This window comes from Moschus berezovskii, chromosome 23 (genome assembly GCF_049115385.1).
Source record: "Moschus berezovskii isolate FMDL1 chromosome 23, NW_MosBer_1.0, whole genome shotgun sequence".
NCBI classification, from domain to species: Eukaryota; Metazoa; Chordata; class Mammalia; order Artiodactyla; family Moschidae; genus Moschus; species Moschus berezovskii.
In genome coordinates, this window is record NC_142482.1 from 42,327,975 (window position 1) to 42,345,669 (window position 17,695).

General features: G+C 42.5%; 5 non-coding genes across 5 annotated transcripts; 1 reads left to right on the top strand and 4 right to left on the bottom strand.

Annotated features, from left to right (window-relative positions):
• Nucleotides 1-167: 167 nt before the first annotated feature.
• Nucleotides 168-240, top strand: TRNAK-UUU (transfer RNA lysine (anticodon UUU)). The gene has a single exon. It is a non-coding gene; the product is annotated as a tRNA-Lys (tRNA).
• A 686-nt stretch (nt 241-926) lies between these two features.
• Nucleotides 927-1,000, bottom strand: TRNAI-AAU (transfer RNA isoleucine (anticodon AAU)). Its single transcript has one exon. It is a non-coding gene; the product is annotated as a tRNA-Ile (tRNA).
• Nucleotides 1,001-2,468: 1,468 nt separating this feature from the next.
• Nucleotides 2,469-2,541, bottom strand: TRNAF-GAA (transfer RNA phenylalanine (anticodon GAA)). The gene has a single exon. It is a non-coding gene; the product is annotated as a tRNA-Phe (tRNA).
• Nucleotides 2,542-11,822: 9,281 nt separating this feature from the next.
• On the bottom strand, nt 11,823-11,916 carry TRNAI-UAU (transfer RNA isoleucine (anticodon UAU)). The gene is made up of 2 exons: nt 11,879-11,916; nt 11,823-11,858 (listed from the first exon to the last, which is right to left on the bottom strand). It is a non-coding gene; the product is annotated as a tRNA-Ile (tRNA).
• A 3,720-nt stretch (nt 11,917-15,636) lies between these two features.
• TRNAT-CGU (transfer RNA threonine (anticodon CGU)) lies at nt 15,637-15,709 on the bottom strand. The gene has a single exon. It is a non-coding gene; the product is annotated as a tRNA-Thr (tRNA).
• Nucleotides 15,710-17,695: the final 1,986 nt, after the last annotated feature.

A 17,695-nucleotide genomic window follows, 5' to 3' on the forward strand; every position in this document is an offset into this window, starting at 1 on the left:
TGCCATCCCTGGGATTCTCCAGGCAAGAACACTGGAGTGGGTTGCCATTTCCTTCTCCATAGCTACTGGCAAAAAGAGACGTCCCCTGTGGAAATGCTGAGTCAAGAAGTGCGGTAGAGACGCGATGAAGAAGGTTTTTTACCTCAGAATGCGTCGGGTGGTTGTGAGCCCGGATAGCTCAGTCGGTAGAGCATCAGACTTTTAATCTGAGGGTCCAGGGTTCAAGTCCCTGTTCGGGCGTTTCCCTTTTGCTTCCCAGGTGGCGCTAGTGGTAAAAAACCTAACTGCCAACACAGGAGACATCGGAGACGCGGGTTCCATTCCTGGGTCGGGAAGACTCCCTGGAGGCGGGCCTCCAGTATTCTTGCCTGGACAATCCTAAGGACAGAGGAGCCGGCGGGCTAGAGTCCATAGGGTCGCAGAGTCTGACGCTACTGAAGCGGCTTAGCACACACCCCACTGAGGCCCAGGAGGTGCTCTTCATCCCCGGTATCTACCCCACCAGAAACGTCAATCTTACGGATATACGCAGGATCTGGGAAACCGGACCTCAAGTGGACAGAATAACCAAGAGGAATGCCCTCCCCACTAATTTTTAAAAGAAGATGTAAAGGAAGGAGTAGAAAGGTAGCGTTGGAGGGGCATCTTCAAAGAGAACAGACTTGCCTCTTTCTCTGCGTTGAGGCAGAACAGAGAGGCTGGGCTAGATCACTGCCAAGTGAGGGGGAATTCCTCAAACTAAACCAAAAGAGGATCTTCATAGGTGGCTAGATTTCCGAATGTGTAACTTGTATCCTCGCTCTGCGCCGCAGGTAAAGTTCACCACCACGAGGGAAACGTTTAAACTTCTGGACCTCGGATTACAATAACCGTGGGTTGTAAAGGTCCACCCAGCCAGTATCTTAAGTCCAAAACTAAGCCGGGAATGGCCCGTACGGGGATCGAACCCGCGACCTTGGCGTTATTAGCACCACGCTCTAACCAACTGAGCTAACCGGCCAGCACGAAAGTATCTATCTTTGATGAAAGTAAATTGGTTTACATTTTTGTTTTCGTCTAAAACAATTTTCTTAATAATAATTTCTTTGTATCCCTCTCCCTCAGACCACATTAATAAATTTTAATGAGGAATCTATACTATTTCAAATCTTCGTATTTGGACTAGAAAATCCACAGAGAAATTTTTGTGGAGAAGTTTAACCTAGTTTATTTGCAGAAAAGGCACTGTGATAGGATTTTCAATCGTGGGTGAAGGGAGACTTCCGTTTTTAAAAGCATATTCCTACTGGATCACAAATTGCAAATAATTTGTAACTTAGAGACCTAATGTTTTCAAGTTGGTATTAAAATTTTCACCCAGTGATACAGTGCATTCTCTGTATCACTCATCTTCCATTTTGCGAATGGAAGGATCCAAGCACGAGGTTGGAGAAGATAGAGTGAGATGAGCTCGTTGGCCCTCGGAGAGGCTATAGTTTTTATCACCTAAAGTTAAAGGAATCTCCTGCAGCCTCGGGAAATATCCCTTTACATTTCCTGGGGTTGAATTGGTGTTTTTTTTTCCCCCTACTTTTTGAACTTTCTTGCTGACCGAACCCTAGTTAAATTTTCACCGAATATATTCATTTAAAGCTAAATGAATCAACAAGTAATGATTTTTGTTGATTTTTAAGCCGACGCTGGTTCAAGGGCGAAGTGTGAGTTGCTAGTGGTTGGTTAAGTATTCAACAGTGAAAAGGCTCAAGTCCCGCAAGTCTTCTAGGTTTTACTTCTCTAGTCTTCAAGAGCTCTTATCCAGGTAAGGCTTACACGTGCTCAAAAGTCACAGAAACGAAATCTGTTAACTCCAGGGCAGTCCCACGCCCTCTGTACTTTTCAAAATCAACTATCTTCTGGCTTTTGAGGATTCTTCTACATTTCAAAATGTGTGTATAGACCCCTGATGTTCACTTAGAAAACCATGGCTAAAGAATGAGCGTGTTTTAGCAATTTGAACTCCGAAAGAATTACTGTAAACAAGGGACAATTGAAATTGCTTGTGCCCTGCTTCTTATAGATGACTTTAATAGCATCTAAATACGTACTAAATAAAGCACTAAGTGTTTTGCTTTGGGTTTTTTTTTTTTTCCCCTCCTTACCTTAAGGAATTACTGGTAGTTGGGAAATGGCAACCCACTCCAGTGTCCTTGCCTGGAGAATCCCAGGGACGGGGGAGCCTGGTGGGCTTCCGTCTATGGGGTCACACAGAGTCGGACACGACTGAAGTGACTTAGCAACAGCAGCAGCAGTGGAAGAATTAATGTAATAGGCACAGAATTACGTTTTGCCATAGAAATTAAGGGTAAATGTATGCAACTCCTCAGTTTATAAAAGGCACTATAAACTTATATTGTATATTTGAAGACGATGGACATTTAATTTAGCGTCAGTATCTCATAGTTCGCGTTACAAAAGGGTAAGAAAACAGCTGCCGAAACCCGGGATTGAACCAGGGACCTTTAGATCTTCAGTCTAACGCTCTCCCAACTGAGCTATTTCGGCCACCCGTTAGACACGAGCTAGTCAACTACTCTCTTTAAATAGTCTTTCCTTAACTACTTCCTCTATTTCAGAAAAATGTAAGAAAAGCTTTTGTCTTGTTTTCTGAAAACATGATACACTCCCCCTTTCAAAAATAATTGTAACAACAAAATAATAATAATAAGACAATGGGGAAACATCCCCAAATTTCCTGAGTATGATAGGAGGAACAAAAGAACAGAGTGGTAAAAGAAAATTTATGTATATTTCTTAAGGATATGAATTGGACAGCCAAAGGGGCGTGGTGATTCATAGCTTCCTGTTGGAGTGGTAAGTTTCCTAGAACTCAAGACAACACCGTTTGAGATCATTTCTGACTTGACGCTTAAATATCTTCCATTCTTTAAGTCATTTTTATTCCTTTCTATTCTGCTAAAGTATAAGTTATATACAGTAAAGCACCCCAATTTTAAGTGCACAGCATGATGATCTTTACAAGTTTACACCCCTTAGTCACTATGCATGCTCCCTCATGTTCCCTCCCATTTGTTTTTAAACTTTATACATATTGAATCAAGTAGACTCTGCATTCTTATGTCTGGCTTCTTTCACTCAATATTGTCTTTGAGATTCATCTGTTTTTTCTTAAAGCAGTTAAAAGCAGTTTGCTCCTATTTATAAACTTCCATTTCATGGTTGTACCACAATTTACTTATCCACTCTAATGTTGATAGGCATTTGGCTTTCAATTTGTGGTTATTATAAAAAATACTTAACTTTCTTGTGCATAGTTTCAGGTGAACATAATCACTGATTTATTAGATAGATATATAGGTGTAAAAGTAGAATTGCTGGTCTACAGGATATATGTGTGTTTAACTTTATTACCTGCTGTGAAACTGTTTTCCAAATGTATGTAACAGTTCACACCACTGTAAGCAACGTATAAGGCTTCCAGTTGCTTCACAGTCATTTTAATTTTAGCTACTCAGGCCAGGATGTAGTGATAGTTCTTTGTGAGTTTGACTTGTATTTTTGATGATTATGATATTTTACATCTTCCCATATGTTCTTCCCCAGTTAAGAAATTGGGTTGATTGCCAGTTTTTTAAAAATTGAATTTGTAGTTCATTTGTTGCACTCAGTCGTGTCCAACTCTGCAACCTCATGGAATGCAGCAGGCCAGGCTTCCCTGTCCTTCACCATCTCTCAGAGCTTGCCCAAACTCATCTCCATTGAGTTGGTGATGCCATCCAATCATCTTGCCCTCTGTCATCCCCTTCTCCTCCTGCCTTCAATCTTTCCCAGCATCAGGGTCTTTTCCAATGAGTTGGCTCTTATGTATTGTGAATACAAGTCCTTTGTCAGATATGTGTTGCAAATATGTTCTCCCAATTTTTTGAAATGGCAACCCACTCCAGTATTCTTGCCTGGAAAATCCCATGAACAGAGGAGTCTGATGGGCTATAGTCCATGGGGTTGCGAAGAGTTAGACACAAATGAGAGACTGAGTGTGCACCCACATCATCTACTTGAATTAATATTTGTGACATAGGATCTATGTCTAGATTCATTTTTATTTTGCATGTAATTGTTTCTGAATTGTTTGTTGAAAAGACAATTCTTTATTGTCTTTGCTCCTTAGTCAAAGATCAGTTGACTAGATTGGTTTAGGTCTATATCTAGGCTCTTTATTCTGTTACTTTGCTCTATTTATTTATTCTTTCACCAATACCATACTGTTTTGATCACTGTAGTTTTATAACAAATCTTGAAGCTAAATAATGTCAGACCTCCAACCTTGTTCTTCAGTGGTGGTGGTGGAGGTTTTGCTGATAAGTCATGCCCAACTCTTGCAACCCCATGGACTGTAGCCCACCAGGCTCTGCTGTCCATGGAATTTTCCATGAAAAAATACTGAAGTAGGTGGCCATTTCCTTCTCCAGGTTGTTCTTCAGTATCCTGTTGGTTATTCTGAATCTTTCAATATACTTTAAAATCAGTTTATCAATATACATAATATAACTTGCTAGGATTTTTACTATATCCTCCAAAGAATGGGCTCATTTAATCTAAGTAATCAAATTTGTGGGCTTACCTGACTATAGAGCCTGCAGACCAAAACTACTGAGACTGCTGCAACTACTAACTAAAACTCATGTGCCTAGAGCCAGATCAAGAGAAGCAACAAGAGAAGCCACCAAAAAAAGGAAGCCCACACACAGAAATGAAGAGGAACCCCAGCTTACCGCAACAACAGAAGCCTCCAGGTAGGAACAAAGACTGAAGGCAACCAAGAATAAATAAATGAATAAATTGTTTTCTAAAAAAAAAGTGGAATAGAGAGGCATAGAAAATGAGAATCAGAGAAGATGTGACAAGGGAAGCAGAGATTAGAGTAATGCAATTGCTGGCTTTGAAGATGAATGGGGTCCAGAGTTAAGGGATGTGGGCCACCTCTAGAAGCTAGAAAAAGCAAGAAAAAGAATTGTCTAAGAGAATTTCCAGAAGGAACACAGACTTGCCAACAGCTTGGTTTTAGTCCAGTGAGAGCCTTTTTAGACTTTTGATCTACAAAACTGCAAGACAAAAATTTTGTGCTTAGCCACTAAGTTTCTGACATGAGGGCAATTGTACAGTAGTTTGAATATTCTTTGGCATTGCCTTTCTTTGGGATAGGAAGGAAAACTGACCTTTTCAAGTCCTGTGGCCACTGCTGAGTTTTACAAATTTGCTGACATATTGAGTGCAGCACTTTAACAGCATCATCTCTTAGGATTTTAAATAGCTCAGCTGGAATTCCATCACCTGCATTAGCTTTGTTCATAGTAATGCTTCCTAAGGCCCACTTGACTTCACATCCCAGGATGTCTGGCTCTAGGTGAGTGAGTGACCAAATCATCCTGGTTTTCTGGGTCATTAAGACGTTTTTGTATAGTTCTTCTTGTGTATTCTTGCCACTTCTTAATATCTTCTGCTTCTGTTAGGTCCTTGTCATTTCTGTCCTTTATTGTGCCTATCTTTGCATGAAATGTTGATATTTCCAATTTTGTTAAAGAGATTTCTATTCTCTCCCAGTCTATTGTTTACCTCTATTTCTTTGCATTGTTCACTTAAGAAAGCTTTATTATCTCTCCTTGCTATTGTCTGGAACTCTGCATTCAGTTGAGGATATCTTTCCCTTTCTCCTTTGCCTTTTGCTACTCTTCTTTTCTTAGCTATTTGTATGGCTTCCTCAGACAACCACTTTGCTTTCTTGCATTTCTTTTTCTTTGGGATGGTTTTGCTCACCACCTCCTGTACAATGCTATGAACCTCCATCCATAGTCCTTCAGGCACTCTGTTCATCATATCTGATCCCTGAATCGAATTGTCACCTCCACTATATAAGCATAAGAGATTTGATTTAGGTCAAATGGCCTAGTAGTTTTCCCTACTTTCTTCAACATAAGCCTGAATTTTGCAGTAAGGATTTCATGATCTGAGCCATAGTCAGCTCCGGATCTTGTCATTGCTGACTATTTAGAGCTTTGCCATCTTTGACTGCAGAGAATATAATCAGTCTGATTTTGGTATTGACTGGTGATGTCCATGTGTAGAGTCCTCTTGTGTTGTTGGAAGAGGGTGTTTTCTATGACCAGGGCAATCTCTTGCCAAAACTGTCAACCTTTGTCCTGCTTCATTTTGTACTCCAAGGCCAAACTTGCCTGTTACTCCAGGTATTTCTTGACTTCCTACTTTTGCATTCCAGTCTCTTATGATGAAAAGGGCATTTTTTTTAGTGTTAGTTCTAGAAGGTCTTATAGGTCTTCATTGAACCATTCAGATTCAGCTTCTTTGGCATTCAGTTAAGTTGCTCAGTCGTGTCCAACTCTTTGCGACCCCATGAGTCACAGCAGGCCAGGCCTCCCTGTCCATCACCAACTCCTGGAATTCACTCAAACTCATCTCCATCGAGTCGGTGATGCCACCCAGCCATCTCATTCTCTGTCATCCCCTTCTCCTCCTGCCCCTAATCCCTCCCAGCATCAGAGTCTTTTCCAGTGAGTCAACTCTTCGCATGAGGTGACCAAAGTATTGGAGTTTCAGCTTCAGCATCAGTCCTTCCAATGAACACCCAGGACCAATCTCCTTCAGAATGGACTGGTTGGATCTCCCTGCAGTCCAAGGGACTCTCAAGAGTCTTCTCCAACACCACAGTTCAAAAGCATTAATTCTTTGGCAATCAGCTTTCTTCACGGCCCAACTTTCACATCCGTACATGACCACTGGAAAAATCATAGCCTTGACTAGACGGACCTTGGGCGGCAAAGTAATATCTCTGCTTTTTAATATGCTATCTAGGTTGGTCATAACTTTCCTTCCAAGGAGTAAGCATCTTTTAATTTCATGGCTGCAATCACCATCCACAGTGATTTTGGAGCCCAAAAAAATAAAGTCTGACACTGTTTCCACTGTTTCCTCATCTATTTCCCATGAAGTGATGGGACCAGACGCCATGATCTTAGTTTTCTGAATGTTGAGCTTCAAGCCAACTTTTTCACTCTCCTCTTTCACTTTCATCAAGAAGCTTTTTAGTTCCTCTTCACTTTCTGACATAAGGGTGGTGTCTGGGGCATAGACTTGGATTACTCTGATGCTGAATGTTTTGCCTTGAAACCAAACTGAGATCATTCTGTCATTTTTGAGATTGCACTCAGGCACTGCATTTTGGACTTTTGTTGACTATGAGGGCTACTTCATTTCTTCTAAGGGATTCTTGCCCACAGTGATCGATATAATGGTCATCTGCATCAAATTTACCCATTCCTGTCCATTTTAGTTCACTGCTAGCAAGGTAATGCTCAAAATCCTTCAAGCTAGGCTTCAGCAGTATGTGAACCAAGAACTTGCAGATGTACATGCTGAATTTATAAAAGGCAGAGGAACCAGAGATCTTATTTTCTTGAGCTACAAAATTACTATGAACGGTGACTGCAGCCCTGATATTGAAAGACCCTTGCTCCTTGGACAAAAAGCTGTGACAAACCTATACAGCATATTAAGAAGCAGAAACATTGCTTTCCAAAAAAAGTTCGTAGAGTCAAAGTCATGGTTTTTCACTTCCTAAGTATCTCACCATGCTGGGCATGACCCAAGATGCTGGGAGGACAAAAAAGATCAAGTCCCTATTCTCATGAAGCTTATCTTCTAGTGGATGGATGGAGACAGACACAAGGCAAATAAATTAAAAAATATGGAAAACAAAACAAAAGTCATGGTTTTTCCAGTAGTAAGGTATGGGTGTGAGAGTTAGACCATAAAGAAGACTGAGCACTGAAGAATTGATGATTTTGAATTGTGGTGCTGGAGAAGACTCTTGAGAGTCCCTTGGACTTCAAGGAGATCAAGCGAGTCAACCCTAAACGAAATCAATATTCATCAGGACTGATGCTGAAGCTGAAGCTCTAATACTTTGGCCACGTGATGCAGAGCCCACTCATTGGGAAAGACCCTGATGATGGGAAAGATTGAGGACAGGAAGAGAAGGGGGTGACAGAGGATGAGATGGCTGGATGGCATTCCTGACTCAATGGACATGAGTTTGAGCAAACTCCAGGAGACAGTGAAGGACAGGGAAGCCTGGTGTGCTGCAGTCCGTGGGTTACAGAGTCAAGCACAATTTAGCAACTGAACAACAACAACAGTTAAGTTTGTCCCAATTTGTTACAGAAGCAATAGGAAATTAACACAATTATCAAAATTCATCAAACTCTATACTTAAAATGCATGAATCTTTTTGTATATAAATGTCTTACCAGGAAAGAGACCTAAGGGACTTCCCAGGTGGTCCAGGGGTAAGACTCTGCACTCCCAATGTGGGGGGCCCCAACTTGATCCTTGGTCACATGCCACAAACCACAAGTAAGAGTTTGAATGCTGCAACTAAAACTCCTCATGCCTAGTGCATCCTAAATAAATGCATTTTGCTTTAAAGAAAATGTTAGAGAACTGTATTGTTGCTTTCTGTTTAGAACAGCTAGCTGCACAGAAGTTGGTGTGATCAGAGTCATCCCAGAGTTCCCAAATCAAGCCATGGGAATCAGAGACAACCCAGCCCTTCACTGGCCAGAGATCACTACAGGAAACAGGAATAACCCCTGGAAACATTCTTTGTGAATTTGGCAATTTTATTTTCGCATTGTTTCCTCAAACATCATTTGGTCACTGTATTAACTAGTATTATGTAGTATCATGTCAGGCACTAGGTTTCAAAAAGTATTAAAGAGGCTCTTCTGTTGAAAAATTCAGTCAGTCCCCTACATACAAATAACTTCCATTACAGGAGTGCACCCATAAGTCCAGTATGTTCACAAAGTTAACCTAAGTACCCAACTAACACAATCAGCTATATAGTACTATACTGTAATAGGTTTATAATACTTTTCATGCAAATAATACATAACAAACAAACAATAAAATAGAGATTTGAATCTTACAGTGAGTAGTACAATACAACAGCTGGCCTTCAGGGGCTGGCATGGAGTGAACAGGCAGGAAGAGCTACTGACTGGAGGAGGGAAAGGAGGTGGGAGATAGTAGAGCTGAAGAATCGTCAGCAATAGGAGATGGAGGGCAAGGTGCAGTGTCACTCATGCCTGACATTGAAGACATAAGTTCTGATTCCTTGCTGGATTCAGTTCCAGCTACCTGGGCTTCCCTGGTGGTTCAGAGATTAAAGCATCTGCCTCTGATGCGGGAGACCCGGGTTCGATTCCTGGGTCTGGAAGATCCCCTGGAGAAGGAACCGGTAACCCACTACAGTATTCTTGCCTGGATGAATTTCAGGGACGGAGAAGCCTGGTAGGCTGCAGTCCAAGGGTCACATAAGAATCGGACACGACTGAGCAACGGAACTGAACCATCTTTGTAAAGATGATCCAGTGATATCTGGGTAGTAGCTCTTTTTTCTTCACCATAAATGACACAGTAGCACTGTATTGCTTTCTGAACCGCTGCTGCATCCTTTTGTGTACTGTTACAGATTCAGGTCCTGTGCTCAAAAGCTAACAGTGCCTCCTCAGATAAAGAAAATTCCCTTGCCATTTCCTGCGTCGTGAATCTCTTCAGTTCCTCAGTTACTTCTTCCTCTTATCTCTCTTCTTCCTTTTTCTGGGCCTCCAGTTCCTGGGGCTTCTTAGCAGTACCGGATACATCACTGATCCTGGACACTTGCTTCTGGACATCCTAGACTTGGAAGAAAGATACTGTACTCTATACAGTACTGTACAATAAAGTACACAAAAGCACAACCACTTGTAGAGGATGCACGCATGTGACAATGTAAGTCAGACAGGTGAACTAACTCATGTGACTGGACAAGCGAATGCGTGCTGGCATTTTTGAAAGTTCTGCAACTTGAAGATTCATATGTAGAGGACTCACTATGTGCTGGGGCGACCTCTTTTCCTTTTTCTTCTCTAACTATGCTCATGGGGCCATTCCCAGAGCTTGACTTTTGCCTTTGTTCTTACCTCTGCCTGTACGTCTTTCACCGTATGTATCCAAGACTTTCTCCCTTATTTCCTTCAGGTTTCTGCTTAAATGTCACTGCTTAGACAGGCCTTCTCTAACAACCTCATATCACATAGCACTCCCAGCATATTCCCTGGTATCCTTGATCCTTCTTATCCTATTTTTGTTTTTTCTATAAACTTATTACCACTTTGTCTAACTATATATAAATAAATTTTGTTCAGTTGTTCATTGCTTATTTCTCCCTACTAGAAATTAGGCTCTAGAGAATACTTGATTTTTTTTTTTTTCACTACAGTAATCTCAGCATCTAGAGTGGATCTGGCAAAAAGCAGGCATCAAGTATTTGCTGAATGGCTGCCTTTGAGACAAAGTGCACAGGAATGGGAGTGGATTTGAGTTTGATGAGTTCCCCATGCGTTGCTGTTACAGACTTGCAGGAATGTCTAGACAGAAATATCCTGTAGGCAGTAAGATGCATAGGTCTTGATTCAAATGAGGGGACTGGATGGGAAAGAAATCTTAAAATCATCAATATTTGGAAAGATGCTGTAATTAAGGGAATGAACATAATGCAAAGAATGTGTATATCAGTAGGTGAGAAAAAAATTGAGATGAAACTGTAGGCTACAACCATATGTAAGAGACACAAGAGAATGAGGGCCCTGTCAAACAATGAAATCCAGGAGAGACGGGATAAAAGTAGAGCAACATGCAATCATTTATTTCAGACACAGCCTCCAGATGAATGTCGTTTTTCCAAACATGGTCGTTTATTTTCTGATTAAATTAGGGAGAAATACATACACAGCCACCTATGTTTCATTGCAGGGGGAGATAAATTTCTGTTCCCCAGTCTGGTTTATGTAAAGTAGGCGGTGGAGCTCGACTCAAACACATTTATATTTTACAGATGAAGTTCAGCAACCTCACTGCAGATCTTATGGAACTCAACGTTAAGACAGATGCCTGAGCGCAGCTTCTGGGCATTCGTGAGCCCCTGTGACAGTTGCACGAAATGGCAGAGCGGCCAGGTTGTCCTCTTCCGTGCTCGGTGATTTGAGGGATGGTTTTATATTAGGAGCGAGGAAAGGATGAGGGAGACTCATTCGAAGCTGTACAACCTGACTTTAAGATCTCCTAGCAGAGGAGAAGGAAATGGCAACCCACTCCAGTATTCTTGCCTGGAGAATCCTGTGGACAGAGGAGCCTGGTGGGCTGCTGTCCATGAGGTCGCACAGAGTCGGACGCGACTGAAGCGACTTAGCAGCAGCAGCGGCAGCAGCAGAGGAGACGGAGAAGGCAACGGCAAGCCACTCCAGTACTCTTGCCTAGAAAATCCCATGGATGGAGAGGCCTGGTAGGCCGTGGAGTCGCTAAGGGTCGGACACGACCGAGCGACTTCACTTTCACTTTTCATTTTCACACATTGGAGAAGGAAATGGCAACCCACTCCAGTGTTCTTGCCTGGAGAATCCCAGGGACGGGGGAGCCTGGTCGACTTCTGTCTATGGGGTCACACAGAGTCAGACACGACTGAAGTGACTTAGCAGCAGTAGCAGCAGCAACAGAGGAGAATCGAATATGCCTGAATGAGCTCAATTTGCCTCCTTTCGGCTTGTGATTTCTTTGTGTTTGAAAACGACCAAATATTCTCCTTAATCATGGGAATATTCTGCGTTCTTACCTTGGAAAATGTAACAGCCGTTTTTAGCTTTTATCTTTAAAGAGGAGGGAAGGAAAGCATTAGAGTGAAAAGAGACTGAAACCATAAAGGGAAGAAAACATGCTCCAGGTGAGGCTCGAACTCACAACCTCGGCATCACCCGCACATATACTGCTGTATAAGTACCGCGCGCTAACCGATTGCGCCACTGGAGCATGCTTTCCCTTCGCTCTCGGTGCGCACTCTACAGAGCCACGAGCGACAGGCTCGCCGGATCCCCGAGACAAGCGGAGCGGGAACGCGCCGCACTGCTGCAGACCCCCTTCTCCCCACTCTCCTCAGCCGCGGCTGGTCTGGCAGAGACACTGACCGAGACACTTCCATCTCTCCCGCAAGCGTGTTTGTGATCCTTCCTCTGGGCCCGCAAGGATCAGCATTTCCCAGGGGTTCAGGGATGCTCGTTTCAGAAGCCCCGAGAGAAGGCTGAGGAGAAAGGACGGGAGGACTCTGGTTCCCCCTCGCCTTGACTCCAAGAAGGGAACGATTTCCGTGGAAGACAAGGGCTATTTGACTGAGGTATTGCATCACCGCGCCCCGCCTGGCTGGTCCGTGATGCTTCCTACCGGATCAGGACCCAGAGAAGCAGAGCCAGCCCAGTCCTCGCCCAGAGGGTTTCCCAGCGCTTCTAGCGGAACTATCCACGTTGCTGTCCAGCATCTCCGGGCTATGCCTCCAGGTTCCCCTAAATCCTTCCCGAGCCTGCTTGCAAACCTCATTCGAAGTCATACAGCCGGCTGGTCCGGCATCTCCTATGGGAAAAAAAAAAACAAAACAGCGGAAATGGCTGTTTTGTGCCTACTGTTACAGAGATCAAGGTGGTGTCCCCCACACCCACTCCCACCTTGCTCCTCCACCAGCTTTGACCTTCTTTCGAGGGTCATTGCAGGTAGTTTGCCTCTACAACCCAGTAGAGTAGAGGCAAACCCAATTTACTCACCCAGTGTCTTCATTTTCTGCCTGGGGCATCTCATTATAAAGGCCGATTTTGTTAGTTTGCTTGTTTTTGGCGTAGGGTAATCGCAACTGGCACATACACACCAGATATGAGGATTTTAGGCTTTTATGGAATAATTCCTGTCAGTGAGAAGGAGAATTGTGTAAATAATGGAATAGCCTGACTATTCCTGTCCACACTGGACTTAACAGACAGGACTGAGAGTGCTAGATCAATGACCAAATATCCCCATTCAGATGCAGGAAGGAGTGCGAGGGGAGAGAACTGTTTCCATATTTCGGCGTCTGTTGCATTGCTGTACTGGATCATTACATTAGTGTGTTTAAAACACACTTTAAAGTAAGGAGCATTGAGAAGCGACATAGCCCTTTAGTAATGACCATCTCCCCACACGATCTCCTCCTACATTCCCACCACACAGTTCTCGAGCTCTGCCTGAACCTCTAGAGGGCATTCATCTAAACAACAATACCAGCCACAAGTTGGATGGAGCTTATCACGGGCCAGAAATTGTTCTAAGTGATTTATATAAACCACATCTTAGCACTCATGTGCTGTGTTCCAAGTCTGGATCTAGACAAGAAGAACTAGTATTTTGGGAACTATTCTTAAGAGATGAAAACTTACAAGACTCACAATATGTCACTGGATATTAAACTGACTTTCATTAACACAACGTAGGCATTAGAAGCATAAAATCATGTGAATGAAGAAAAATGTAGATAGAAAGCCAAGTGCTTGGGATTGAAAAAAAATCTTCTGATTTCTGCCTGCTCTTCGTTCTATGGAAGTCTGGCCTGCACCGACCACAATTTGGGTTCCCCTGCCCTGCAACTTCATCTTGAGTTTCAATTGAGGGAGCAAACAGAATGAGAGATGACAGAAGTTTGGAGTATTTCTCTCTCTGATTCCTTTCTCTGGGTCAACTTGATCTAGTTCATCAAAGTGGATGTTTCCTTCAAGTTCCAGATAAATACCCAAAAGTTAATTTGCTGGATCATATGGTAGTTCTATTTTTAATTTTTTTAGAAGCCTCCATGCTGTTTTCCAACCAGTCCATTCTAAAGGAGATCAATCCTGGGTGTTCACTGGAAGGACTGATGCTAAAGCTGAAACTCCAATACTTTGGCCACCTCATGAGACGAGTTGACTCACTGGAAAAGACTCTGATGCTGGGAAAGGTTAAGGGTGGGAGGAGAGGGGGACGACCGAGAATGAGATGGCTGGATGGCATCACCGACTCTGTGGACATGAGTTTGAGTGAACTCCGGGAGTTGGTGATGGACAGGGAGGCCTGGCGTGCTGTGATTCATGGGGTCGCGGAGAGTCGGACACCACTGAGCGACTGAACTGAACTGAACTGAACACTTCTTTTACTTTTTTCAGTAGTTTGCAATATATACTTACAACTAATCCAAGTCTACTTTCAAATAACACTAATAGCACTATATCATATCCTGACTAGCATGAGTACCTTATAACAACAGAATAATCCCAATTCCTCTCTCCTGTACCTTGTATCATTGCTGTCATTCATGTCATGCATATATAGACATACACAAGCAAATATATATACAGAGAGGTGTATGGTATATAAATAAGCATACAAAATCAAATACTTAGTTAATACTATTATTTTGAACAAACCATTATATAGTAAATCAATTAAGAATAAGAAAAATACAAGTTTTTATTTTACCTTCATTTATTTCTTCTTCGGTTCTCTTCCTTTGTCTATATAGACCTGAGTTTCTGACCTTTATTTATTTATTTTTTTCATCCCTCTTAAGAAGTCCTTTTAGCATGTTTTTTGTTTGTTTGATTGTTTTTGCAAGGCAGGTCTTCTAGCAACAAATTCCCTAAAGTGTTGTTGGTGTTTGAAAGTATTTTTCTTGCTTCTGAAGGATAATTTTACAGGGTACAAAATTCTGTTTTGTTTTTTTTCATCAAAATTTTAAATATTTAACTTCACTGCCTTCTTGCTTGCTTGGTTTCTGAGGAGCAGTCTGATATAATTCTTATCTCTAGTTCTGTATGGGTAAGATGCTTTTCCCTCTAACTTTTTTCAGGACTTTATCTTTTATTTTCTGTAGTTTAAAAATCAAGTAGCTAGTTGTAGTCTTGTTATGTATTCTTGGTGTTCTCTGAGCTTCCCCAACCTGTGGTTAGGTTTCTGACATTAATTTTAGGAAAATTCCCAGTCATTATTCTCTCAAATATTTCTTCTCTTACTTTCTCTCTTCTCCTTCTCAAGTTCCCCTTACTTACATGTTACACTTTTCTAGTTGTACTGCAGCACTTGAACACCCTTTTCTTGTTTTTTTTCAGTCTTTATTCTCTTTGCTTTTTCCGTTTTTGAGTTTTCTATTGTTGTATCTAGCTCTGAGATACAATATGAAGCAAGCTATGACTCCTGTTTTCAAGGAAGCTTAGACTCCATTAAGTAAGTATGATAAAATCGATAATAACAATATCTAGGCTTATAGCACCTAAGTTAGTCAGGACTCCAGGTTACAACAAATTGAATCACAATAGAAATTGGTTTATTAAAAGGCTAGTTGTTACTGTTCAGTCATTAAGTCGTGTTCGACTCTTTGCGACCCCATGGACCGCAGCACGCCAGGCTTCTCTGTCCTTCATTGTCTCCCGGAGTTTGCCCAGACTCAGGTCCCTTGAATCACTGATGGTATCTAACCATTTCAGCCTCTGCTACTCCTTGTCCTTTTGCCTTCAATCTTTCCAAGTACCAGGGTCTTCTCCAATGGGTCGGCTCTTCACATCAAAAGGCTTATATTGGTATTAATTTGCATTGGCGGCATTTCAAATGAGGTTTCCCACACCAGAATTTCAGATATCAAGAATTCATATATGACAGCAACTTTATTTGTATCATGTCTTTTCTCTAAAAGCAGCGCCCCCAAGGCTCCAGTGAGATTCGAACTCACGACCCCTGGTTTACGAGACCAGTGCTCTAACCCCTGAGCTACGGAGCCCCAGTAGTGAAAGTTTTAACTCCTTATCTTAAAGCAGATTATGTACCGAAATCGTTAGGGTTTCGTTGTTTTATTTTAATTGGTTTCTGGAAAATTTAACACCCTACTGTCAACCCTTTTCGATTTTCTCATCTGTGGCCAAACAAATTCCCTCACTCTCTGATAGTTTTAACATCATGTTCAATTGGCTTTTATCAAAGGAAATACAGGACCCCTAATCCACCTCTGAGAGTTTTGCCTGAATATCCAGAGCAGTCGAGGGTCAGAGGTTGCACGTTGACAAGAGTGGGGAATGAACAACTTGCCCATCCGCTAAGATGCGAGGTTCCCGGGTGAGGGCTACGGGGCCACTTGATTTTAGTTACAGTCACGCCCTCTGCTCTGCAGTATGTTCCGCACTGATTTTCCAGGCTTCATTTCTTAGAGCCTTGGGGAAAAGTACGCGAAATCTGTTTCAAATTCCTCGTTTTCAGAAGGAAGACTGAGAGTTGAGGATAAGGATGAGGTCAGCAGGAAGAAGGAAATGGAGCGACCTCCCTGAAACTGAGCCGAAGAGAGGCTCTGTCTGTTTGTAACCTTGTCTTTGAGGCGGAAATACCTTTTAAAGCCTCGATCCAGGGCCTAAAGAAAGAGCTATGTTTCTCCTTCCCCACTGGTATGGTTAAAATCCAAATAGAAAAACTCTGTCTAAAGGAGTTGTGGTAGATATCAGAAAATTTGTTAATTTCCATCCAGGTAAAGGATCTGCGTGGAGTAGGAAACGGCAACCCACTCCAGTCCTCTTGCCTGGGAAATCCCATGGACAGAGGAGCCTGGCAGGCTATAGTCCATGGGGTCGCAAAGAGTCAGATAGGAGCACACTGAGCACACAAAGTCACACACACATAAATATGAGCACACTGATCACTGAGTCAGACAGACACTGAGCACACAAAGGGGCTGCGAGGGTCACACACACACACTCACACACACACTCACACACACACACACACACTATCTGTTTAGGGACTCAGCTCAGACCAGCAACAGCAATAACGTAAAGAGACCTGGTGAGGAAGAAAACTCAACCACAAATCCTAGGTCTCCAGTCCCAGATCAGAGACTCCGTGCTCCTGATACAAAGCAAGGATTATTTTCCTGTCTACTTTCAGGATTTGATAGCTGGCTCATTAAAAAACGACTCTTAATTAAAAACAAAAAGCAAAACCAAAAGCAACACGACTACCAGCAAATTCAAGTAACTCACTAAAAACAACTCAGTAAAATAAGATCCATTGGTGAAGTGGAGAATCCAGTTTCTATGCTTTGGTCCCAATCTGGAATATAGCTCTCCCATCATTCAGGAGAGGCTGCAGAGTCTATGAAAAGCCAGCCAGCCCTCTCTTTTAAAGGTCTCACTGGGTAAAAAAGTAACACACTCTACCTCCCTCTCTCCAAAGTCATATATGGGCAAAATAATGTTCTTATGACCTCAGTTCAGCTACTCAGTCTTGTCCGACTCTTTGCAACCCCATGGACTGCAGGATGCCAGGATTCACTGTCCATCACCAGCTCCTGAAGCCTACTCAAACTCAAGTCCATTGAGTCAGTGAGGCCATCCAACCATCTCATCCTCTGTTGTCTCCTTCTCCTCCTCCTCCAGCCTTCAATCTTTCCCAGCATCAGGGTCTTTTCCAAGGAGTCAGTTCTTCACATCAGGTGGCCAAAGTATTGGAGCTTCAGCTTCAGCATCAGTCCTTCCAATGAATATTCAGGACTGATTTCCTTTAGGGTTGACTGGTTTTAATTCCTTGCAGTCCAAGGGACTCTCAAGAGTCTTCTCCAACACCACAGTTCAAAACCATCAATTCTTCGGCAATCAGCTTTCTTTATGGTACAACTGTCACATTAGTCACCATCTATACTCTTGCCTAGAAAATCGCATGGACAGAGGAGCCTGGTGAGCTGCAGTCCATGGGGTCGCTACTAGTCGGACACGACTGAGAG